The 10,995-nt window shown below is 48.7% G+C and overlaps 1 protein-coding gene across 4 annotated transcripts in view; it reads right to left on the reverse strand.

The window, feature by feature from the left end:
* Nucleotides 1–10,574, reverse strand: part of SESTD1 (SEC14 and spectrin domain containing 1) — a 129,414-nt gene extending 118,840 nt beyond the window's left edge. Inside the window, exons 1-3 of one of the 4 annotated variants that reach the window (XM_075933735.2) lie at nucleotides 10,267–10,574; nucleotides 5,486–5,568; nucleotides 4,632–4,738 (exon numbers count right to left, since the gene is read on the reverse strand). The gene's annotated coding sequence lies outside the window, so the exon portion shown is untranslated. The remainder of the gene's footprint in view (nucleotides 1–4,631; nucleotides 4,739–5,485; nucleotides 5,569–10,266) is intronic. The other 3 variants (XM_075933732.2, XM_075933733.2, XM_075933734.2) reach the window with 3 other exon arrangements.
* Nucleotides 10,575–10,995: the final 421 nt, after the last annotated feature.

Raw genomic sequence — 10,995 nt, forward strand, 5'->3', positions numbered from 1 at the left:
GTCGGATCCGCGTAACTCGGGGACTGCCTGTATATTAACATGTATAAGCTTAACATGCATATGAACAAAAATAAGCAAAATGCAAGCGTAAGAGTAGTTAAGTCAGCCCCCTTTTCATAATTTATAACCTAAGAGCAAATAATTGTTCAGTTTTTTAAAAAAGGAACAAAAGCTGAAAGTAAAATGTACATATTAGAGTGCAACTGAAGATGTCCAAAATTAATATTTTATCAACTTTTGGGGGTAGGGAGAACAGTCTTCACTCTTAAAAACTAATTGCTCAAAGGTTTTAACTCCACATATTTTATAGGCACTCTAATCATGGCTTATCTTGTTTAAACTGCTTTGTTCAGATCGAAACTGATCAGTCTTTTTCCTCGATAATATATAGTTAAGAGAGAGCATACTGAAGGTTACATAGTATAAGATTTTCAAGAAGTATACAAAAGAAAATGTGTCTAGTATTACACAGCAATTTTAATTCTTACAGAAGGATTAAGCAAGCAAAAATCATAGACCATATAAATTTCAGCATTGTGCAGGATCAAGGCCAGCCCCTTAGAGCTCCCCAGTATTAGCTTTGACTTCCCCCCTCCCCCGAGACCTCTAGTGCCAGCCCTTCCCCCGTAGCTTCCCCACTACTAGCCTCATCCCCAGAACCCCCCCAGTTCCAGCTCCCAACCCTGGAAGCCCCAGTGCTCCCCATTGTCAGCCCCCTGCCCCTTACAACTCCCCATCCCTTAGAGCTCTCCACTACTAACCCATCCCCCAGAGCCCATCAGTAATAGCTTTGCCCCCCAGAGCTCCCAAATACTAGCCCCAGAAACACACCCTCCCCCCACCCCAGTGCCTGCCCCACCTCCTAACCTAGAGCTGCACTGCCTCCCAGCCACCTGCTGAGTGCTGCTGCCCAGCTTGCGGCTGTTGTGCCGGGCTCCACGTAACCCTCCCACCATGCAGCAAACCAGGCTTCCATGTCCGGGAGGAGATCCCGTCCCTGCTTGGCGCTGGTTGGCTAAGAGGCAGGGCAGGACACACCTCTCCCAACAGCCACAGCAAAAGAGGAGACACTGGGAAGTGTACCATAGCCCTGGCCCCCAGAACCGCTGCAGTGCAGCAGCCAGCAGTTTGTAGCCTGGGACCAGTCTGCAGACCAGTGGTTGGGAACCACTGGCCTAACCTCTTGCTGTCTCATATATAAGCCCCAAAGCAGTATCTATTTGCCTTGTTGGAGAGTCAGCTAGAGGACTCAAGAGCACAAAGCACATGCACAAATGCTCAACATGCAGCTCCAGAGTCATGGGATGAATATCCATCAATAGTAGAGGAGAGACTAAGTTCTCCTTCTCCCCACCCATCTACCAATCACAAAAAGTGTGCTAAGTCATGGTAATCAGTTTCTAAGTCCTTCAAGAACAGATCTATATCAAAGGCTATGATGAAGAGATAGCACCTAAACTTTCAATTTCCCTTCTTCTATGACTCAGGATAGTCACAATCATTTTATAAAGCTATTGAACAACAACAGGCAGTGTAAGAGGATAGAGGGAGTAGCTGACTCAAACATAGGCAGCTGGGGAAAAATAAATGAAGAGAAACAGCTGTACTGATGGTGTACAACTGCTGGCAGCATGAAGTATAAACACTCTCTTGGCTTTGAGATTAGAACTTATTTTAATTTTGTGACAGTGCTAGAGGAAAGCAACCTTGATACAAGACCATACGATAATATACAAGATTGACTTAAAGTGAAAACTGGTATGCTGGTTTCATTCAAGGCCCTGGAACATTTTAGTATGCTCTTTATGGCCCACAACACCTATGGAAAACATCATTTTGCTCCCATATATGTATGGCCCTACCAAATTCACAGCCATAAAAAAATGCATCATGGACCATGAAATCTTGTGTCCTCCCATGAAATATGGCCTTCTGTGAGTTTTTACCCTATGTTATGTGAGAGACCAGTGTCTCTCAAATTGGAGGTCCCAATCCAAAGGGAGTTGCAGGGGGGTCACAAGGGTATTTTAGGAGATCACAGTATTGCCACCCTTAATTCTAAACTGCCTTCAGAGCTGGGCCACTGGAGAGCGATGGTTGCAATGTTCACTATGTGCCCAGCTCTGAAGGCAGCACTCCACTAGCAAGCAGTGCAGATGTAATGGGTATGCTATTGCCACACTGTCTCCCTTAAACTTCTCTACTGTTGCTTTCAGAGCTGGGGGGCTGCTGAGTATGGGCCCCGCTCTGCAGGCAGCATTACAGAAGTGAAGGTGGCAATACCATACAAGGCCATCCTTACTCTGCACAACTAACTACTGGAGGTAGCCTCTGCCTTCAAAGTGGGACTCCTGATCAGCAGCCACCACTCTCCAGCTGCCCACCTCTTAGGGCAATGCTGCTGCCAGCAGCTGCACAGAACTGAGAGCAGCAATACTACAACCCCCATTCATGGAAGGATAAACACATTGACACTTGTTAACAGAAATACTTAGATGATCGATCCATTGATCTGGTTGATGTGCAGTTTGTCCACACCTATCATGTAAATGACATAAATCTTACAGTATTTATGCACTGATGACTTATCCGATATACCTGTATTTAGACAAACTTTGTAAACAGAATGAAGTTAACTAGTTCTTATACAGGCAGTCCCCGAGTTACGTGGATCCGACTTATGTCGGATCCGCAGTTACGAACGGGGCCCTCCGCGGCTTGGCTCTGCTTTGCTCTGCTTTGCCCCTCCCCCCCCCCCCATCTCCCTGGTCTGCAGACCAGGGGGACGGGGGGGGGGGGGGGCAAAGCAGAGTCAAGCCGCGGAGCACGCGGTCAGCTGACAGCCCAGAAGCGTCTGGGCTGTCAGCTTGCCGCGTTCTCCGCGGCTTAGCTGACCGCACGCTCCGCGGCTTGGCTCTGCTTTGCCCCCCGTCCCCCTGGTCTGCAGACCAGGGGGACGGGGAGCAAAGCAGAGCAAAGCCACGGAGCCTGAGGGCAGCAGGACAGCCACAGCGCTTCTGGGCTGTCCCGCTGCCCCCGTGCTCCGCGTCTTTGCTCCGGACACCTGTGGTACAGCAGCTGGGGCGCTGCTAGTTGGTCCCGTAGCGCCGCTCTGGGCGCTACTGGACCAACCGGGCAGCACCCCAGCTGCTCTGCCCCAGGCGTCCTGATTCAGCCACTGCTGGTCAGTTTCAGCAGCGGCTGAATCAGGACACCTGGGGCAGAGCAGCTTGGGTGCTGCTGGGTTGGTCCAGTAGCGCCCGGCGGCGCTACTGGACCAACCCAGCAGCACCTCAGCTGCTCTGCCCCAGGCGTCCCCAAGTCAGCCGCTGCTGAAACTGACCAGTGGCTGACTACAGGAAGCCCATGCTCCAGGCTTCCTGGAATCAGCCGTTGATCAGTTTCAGCAGCAGCTGACTTGGGGATGCCTGGGGTTCTTAAGTTGAATCTGTATGTAAGTCAGAACTGGCGTCCAGATTCAGCCGCTGTTGAAACTGATCAGTTTCAGCAGCGGCTGAATCTGGACGCCAGTTCCGACTTACATACAGATTCAACTTAAGAACAAACCTACAGTCCCTATCTTGTACGTAACCCGGGGACTGCCTGTATTACCATTTAAAATAAGTATTTGGACTACTAAATTAAAAAACATCTTGTAAAATATGCCACTTCTGTAAATTGCACAGTGTTCTGTACCCTTCCCATGCTTCCGATCACACAACCAATCAATAAGTAGCAGCCAATTGTCTGGAACAGATAGAACAAACCACCCCACCCTGTAGGACCTGAACAACACTCACCGCAATAATGACCCAGTGTCGAAAAAGGGTTTTACCAAAAATTATCTACCCTCCTGCATGCTTTGGACATTCGTAAACTCAGGCCACAAAGACAGCTATATTGAGCAAGTACCGTGGAGGGAATACATAATAACATCCTGTCTCAAGTCCAAAAGTTTGCAAATCTAACACTGTCAGCAAAATCATATCAGGTGACCTTAGCCATCAAGATGATTTCTAGGGGAAAAGGTTGTCTCTTGTGCAGCCATATCTGATAGCACAAGGCTCTGCTGATTTAAAAAAAAACAAACACACACACACACACACACACACACACCCCCACACACCCCCACCCCAACATTTTTACCACCACCAGAAAGGAGAGAAAACAGTGCATATCCTCTAACGCGTGGTATGTTCATGTCAATTCATTCTACTAAGTAAGGTCACTTTTCAAAATTAAATCTTGCATATCACCTCTATGCCAAGAATACCCTAATCTATTGAGAGAAAATCTACTGAGAGAAAACCCAATCACTCACTTCATTCAAACATTTTCTCATTTTTACCTTGTTTTCTCTGTTCAACCCTCAGCTCCATTGAGCCTTCAACCCTATATATTCAAAATAAATGTCCTATTAATTGGTCAGAAGAGTACCCATTATTAAATCTCCACCACCTCCATCAACACCAAACACACATTCACTCTATTTCCATGAGCATCAAGAGTTCAACTTGTTTCTGAATTCTCATTTGCCTCCCTACCTCTCCTATGTTTGTAAATCTGCCTATCGCTTCTGCAGCAATCTTACATCAAGCATTATTTTCAGCCACTCATCTACCAATTCATACCTTCATCTCCTCTTCTCATATCTACTGTTATTTCCTTCTTTATTGATTCCTTATGTCCCAATGTTCCAAATGTCAACTTGTCCATATGCAGCAGTTCATCTTCGCACCTAGAAACAGGAAAACAGCACCCCATATTCATCTGCTCTCACTTCCTCGTCCATTATAGAATCTAGTATGTTTTTTTCTCTTCAAAGTCTTCCATAAACTTCTTTCTAAATAAGTCTATAGAACAGAAAGTTTCAACACCAGATTCTTCTATTTGTTGCTCCCCATCTCCATGTCTATGCCTAAGTTATTCCACACCTTGCCCTTCTGAAACAACGTTCCTACCTCTCACCGGTATCTCCCTGGTGCTTTTCGAATCCTCTTCCCTGAGCTCCCAATATCAACCTACTCCTCTCTAGAGAAATTCACACATATCCCATCTTATTTTTTTATTCTCTGTCCCAAAATATTTTAAGATACTTCAGTACCTGGATTAGATACTGTAACAATCTCTGTATTCACATGTACTATAGACACTACATTAATAACAGCACCATTCTGGGAAACTTTTCTATGAAAGACACTATACAAATCAAACGTTAAACCGGACTACACAACGTCAACTACAAAGTTAAGAAAAATCACTATTTAATTTGAAAATATGTTCCACAAAACTTAGGAACATGTACATGCAATAAAACTATAAGGAGGTTCTGAATTGCTGTTGAGATACCTATCTTAATTCTCCACTACATCCATTGCCTGGATATGTTCTGACACCCTGCATGCTAACATGGGTAGGAACTACACTAGTTTTGAGTGATTTAATTATCAAATTACTGAATAAAACTATGGATATTACTACTTACCATATGTGTTGCAGTTGTGTTCCAGATACAATGGAATGTATTAAGGATGTAGGTTTGAGCTTTTACTCAGACATTCCTTGGTTCTGTAGATTTAAATGAAAGTTTAATCTAATCATTTTTGGTAGTTTAATACACAGCATAATTTAGAAGTCTTATTATATGGATTAATATGTCACAATTTGCACAAGAAGAGGGGGCATACTTTCCATTACATAGTCACACACATTTAAGTAGGGATTTAAGTTGACTGTGGGATTGCAGGAATCACATGTTTTGTATCAAAACATATGGTAGAAATTAGCACTACTTAAAGTTAACAGACTATGCTCCTGAGGCAGCACCGGAAGCAGTGGGAAAGCAATGAGAACCACTGTTCTCCTCCTACATTTTCAGCTAGAGGCGATCCACAGAGAGCATGAAATGTGACAGCCCCAAAGAAAAAAAAGGGGCAACAGTGTGGGGAAGAAGAGAGAATAGATAGGACTATAAACTGGGCCAGTCATTGCTACAAAGGAAACCTGATTATTACAAATTTAAATCAACATTTATGGTGAACAGAGGGCATCAGCAGATAATCCCTCCAAAACAAAAAAATGAAGTATCCTATGGTGGGGTGAGGGTACCCCAACACACACAGGAGGAGAAATAAGCCTGGATTTGGGTTTGTCATACCTAAATGCAAGGCCAGTGATTAATCTAAATAAGCTCCTTAGGTTTCTTACATGCCCAAATGCAGCATCAACTTTTCTCACTGCAAAACTTAGAAAAAAATTATTGGACACTTTCTACTCAGATGTGGGGAATGCAAGTATGCATGCCTGCAGATCCAGGGACAGCATGCTGGTGAGAAATGCAGCAATACCTTCAACTTAAGCTGCTCAAAAAAGGGAGCATGTTAGGATTTCCATTAACAGTGTTGGTTTCGGGCCATGCTCAAAGGCTCTACCAATTCTATCTGAATCTAGCTCAGGGCAGGCAAGACATGGCCTCCTGGCTGAATCTGGCCCACCAAGCCTTCCAATATGGCTTCTGGCCACCCCATCATGACCCTCCTACGCAGAGCAGCCTCAAGGCTCAGAATGGCTGGCTGCTCCATGTACCTCTCTGTGCCACATGCCTGGGGAGGGGAGGAGACTGTGTGCTGCTCCCACCCCCAGAACAACCTCTCATCTCCCACTGGCCAGTTCCCATTTTCCTGAGGCAGGAGGCAGCCAGTTTTAGCTAACGCAGCTGAGAGACTGCACAGGTGAAGGAACAGTCAATGGGAACCAGTCAATGGGATTTAAGAAATTGTGCTGGGAACGGGGCAGCACACAGAGCCTCCTTCCCTCCGTCTCTCCCCCACCCCACAGACAGGCACATGGAGCAACGAGCTGCCCTGAGCCCTGGGGCTGTGGCAGGCAGGGAGTCTGCCTGAGGCTCCTGGCTAGGAGCCACCTAGGTAAGCACCTCCCTGCTAGAGACTGCACTTGGAACTCCCCTCCCCCACCCACCCCAACACACACACACACACACACACACACACACACACACACACACACACACACACACAAGTTCCTGACCCAAGCACCACCCAAACTCTCTGCATCCCTCCCACCCAAGGTCACAACTCTCGCCGCCCAGACCCTGCACCCCTTTCATACGTCCCTCCCCCACGTCAGAAGCCTGCACCAATACACCCGTCCTCGATCCTGTACCTCTGCTGCACCTCAATCCCCTGGCCCAGGTCACAACCACCTCTTTCAACCAAACCCTCTGCATCTCCCTTCTCCAGATTACAGCTCCCTCCCACACCTTACACCCCTCTCCCTGAAGCCAAAATCCTCTCCTGCACCCATACCGCCCCCAGACTCTGCACACCCTTCCCCCAAGTTACAACCCCCTCCTTTACCCAAACTCCCTCTCAGACCCCACAGCCTCTCCCGCACCCCACTTTCCTACCCCAAGCTCCTGTCTGCACCCAACCTCTGTCCCAGACCCCACACCGTCTCCATAAAAAAATTCAGCCCTTGACCACTTAAAAAAAATCTTGGGAGGAGCCCAAAATTATTGCCCACTCTGCTCTAGCTGATAAATGTGTAGATTTCCTCACCCTATTTTTTGCAGCTAGAAGAAAAAATTTCCTCGTCTCCTACCCTGAAGACTTCTGACTGTTTGGAGTTCTCTGCCATTGTTTTTTGGCTACCCTTTCCCAAGAATACCTCCAATGCCCTCCCTGCTGCTCCTCAGAACTTTCCCATGCCCTAGATAACTGAAACTGACCTGCCTCTGAGGCTCCCAAGAACTGAACAGTGAAATTTGACTTAGACCAGAGCTACTAAACATGTTTGCAGCCCGCAGATGGGATTCTTTGAATATGGTCTCCACTTGAAACATGCTCCACAACAGCAAGTCAATATAATGATCTTCTGTTATGTGTTTTAGTAGTTAATTTCCTGGATAGTCACTGCTCATTAAAAATGCTGTCCTGAGAGTGGAAATTGGGTAAATATTGCATTTATTAAAAACAGAAATTACTGAAGAGAGGCCTGCATGGTGTGTAGTCTTGCCTTAATCTCTGTATTCATACCGGACAGCTTGAAAGAAGCTATTTGCATATATATTTGCATGCATATGCAACCACACTTAAGTTGCTGGCCCTTGGCATGAGCCGTGAGTATCATTGTGACCCCCCAGGGCTTCCAAAGTGGAGTAGTCCTGACTTAGACCCTGCTTCCCCTTTTTAGGAAAGTTTGGTATTGCTCCAAAGGTAGATACTAGAAAACCCTGTCTACAGACTCAAAGAGACAGTGCCACATAACCGTCATTGCATGAGCCAATCTTCACAACTATTAAGAAAATGAAGCTTTTGAGTTCTAAGTGAAACTTTTGATACAGCAATAAATAATGACTTAGACCACCCAGGTCTTCATGGAAAGTCTCCTATTCATGCTGTAACACAAGCAGCCAGGATGTGTGTATTTTCCAAGATTGTGATCAATAATTTTTTTTGCAAGCCAGCTGTTTTATGTGATTCTGCAGGAGGAAGTGATTGAAATGCAATTCCCCTGATTCTCTGCAGGATTCTGCAGCAGGATTCTGCAGACTCTGCACATCCATCACCACACAGAAATTTCATATTCCAGCTGTCTCTAGTACCTTCTCCCCTCCCCACCCACCCATTTTCCCATAGTTGGCACCTCATTCTTGAATTAGGCCTCTCCAACCAAACTTTTGTCCCTGAGGTCACCCTGAGGTCACCCATCTTCTCTCCCCCCCCCCCCCATTTTTTTTGTTCTCACAATGAGGACTGCTCAGATTAGACAATGCCAGCTGGGAACTAGAAAATAAATTATTTAGATTAAAAGGAGTCACTAGGGTATAAAGAGAGCAATATGGCTGTGCCTGAGCTCCTCTCATACACAATAATGGTACACATTGCTTACTATGAATCTTAAATGTAATGCCATAAAGAAGGGTGAAGGGAAAATAAATGCTCATTAAATCATAACACATTTTAATGTGACAATATCAACACGTCACCTTTGCAGATATTGTTAGGACACTCGCATTGTTAGGACTGTAATCAGTGCAATGACCAACTGTATTTTCCTAAGAGGACTGGGGAGGGGAGATGATGAAAGAAATGGCAAAATTGCCCCCTGAATCAGACTTCTGCAATGTCATAGGTCCAATGAACAATACCAGTTTTTTTGTTCATTCAAAACCACAGAGGGTTGTGCTTCAGCAATTGTCTCCATTCATAAGATTGCCACCAAAACGCTTCCTCCAGGCAGACACAATACTCGGAAGAGAGTGCTGTAGAATACGGCCTTCCCACACGTCTGGCTAACAACCTCTCAATGGGCAGCACAAGGCAATGTAATCAGAAGGGGGAGGGGGGGAGGCAAGATTGTAGGACAATGGACCTGTCAAAAATCAAAGAAATGGCACCCATCCTGTGGACGCTGCAGGATGGGATGCCAGGGCTTTCAGACAGACAGACAGACAGACAGACACACACACACACAGACACACACACAGTGACTGGAGACCAGAAGAGCCTCCCCATGTACACTTTTACCAACAGCAGCACAAAACAGGCACGGCGGGGGGAAAAGCCCCGTAGTAAGCCAAACACAGCTGCTCCCCAGGAGGCTGACTCCTTTCCTCCGGAGCCTTGTCTCTTCCCTGAGAGCCTCCCCTCGGCCAAAACCACCATCTTTTCCCCTTCCACGTCTCCCCGCCAGCGGCAGGCTACAAGCCGTGCAGCACCCAGCCCCGCGTGGGCAGAAGGGCGCCGGCTGCGTGTGCAGAGCGGAGGGTGCCGTAGCGAGTGGGGGAGCGGCTGCCCCGCCACGGGCGCCCCACACAAAGGGCAGCAGCGCCGGGCGCTCCCGCCGCACCCCCGCTATCCCTCCAACCTGTTGAGGGGACTGAGCTGACCTGAGGTTGCGCTGGAGGCGGGGGGGGGGGGGGTTGGCGCGGGCCCCCCCCCCCCACACACACACACAGGGCGGGGGGGCTCAGTAGCAAATGCCCAGGTGCCTGCGAGCCCCGCTCCGGAGACAAGCGGCTGGGAGCCTGGGGGAAGGGATCCCGCTCCCACCCCTCGCGAGCGGGGCGGCTCTGCTGAGAAGCCAGGGCACGATCGCCGCTCCCGCGGGAGCCCAGCCCCGCTGTCTCAGCCCGGGGAACAAAGCCCAGTCAGGCCGCAGGGCCTGCTCGCCTCCCCGCGCCACCCCCGCCCGCCGAGCCCGCGGCCGCAGCCGGGCGACGAGCCCCCGAGCCCGGCCACTCACCTGGGCGGGCGCAAGGCGGGGACCCGGGAGCGCAGCCCCAGTCACGCGGCGACGGCCCCGCGCCTCGCTACCCCGGGCCTGGCGGCAGCGCCAAACAACCGCGACAGGAGGGCAGCCGGCGAACCCAGCCCCAGCCAGCCGCTCTCCCTCCCTCCGCCCGGCTCTGCTGCGACTGCCCGAGGACCCTGTATGCAGGGAAGGGAGCAGGAGCTACATTACTTCCCCTTCCCTTAGCCGGTGCTGCAGCTGGTTTGGGGCAGGGTCAGCAGAGAGCCGGCAACAACAAGCCCCACCCCGAAGGAAAACAATGCACTAGCCAAGTCAACCCCCCCCCCCACACACACACACACACACCCTACCGGGGCGGAGCAAACCTCCCCCCAGATCACCCAATTGCCCCCACCTAATAGCATCAGGCACTCACCCAGCTTCCTACACACACCCCCATTAGTCTACCCCCACCGAGTAGAATCACACACTCACCAGGTTTCCCCCTCACTGAGTACCATCAAACACACATCCACATTGCACCCTCCTTTCTGCCCTCCTGGTGCAGGATCAGCTACAGTATTCATCTAATTCTGGAAAGAGAGTGGCCTCCCCTGGGTGCTCTGACTGTCTTTAACCTCTTAACCACGGGAGAAAGAAGAATCCTGTCTGACCCTGCTATTAACCGTAAAGCAGTACTAGTATTTCATGTGTTAAGTACCGCCACTGCCAATCTATACA

The sequence above is a fragment of the Pelodiscus sinensis genome, chromosome 7, assembly GCF_052426305.1.
Source record: "Pelodiscus sinensis isolate ZL-2025 chromosome 7, ASM5242630v1, whole genome shotgun sequence".
In the NCBI taxonomy this organism is placed as follows: Eukaryota; Metazoa; Chordata; order Testudines; family Trionychidae; genus Pelodiscus; species Pelodiscus sinensis.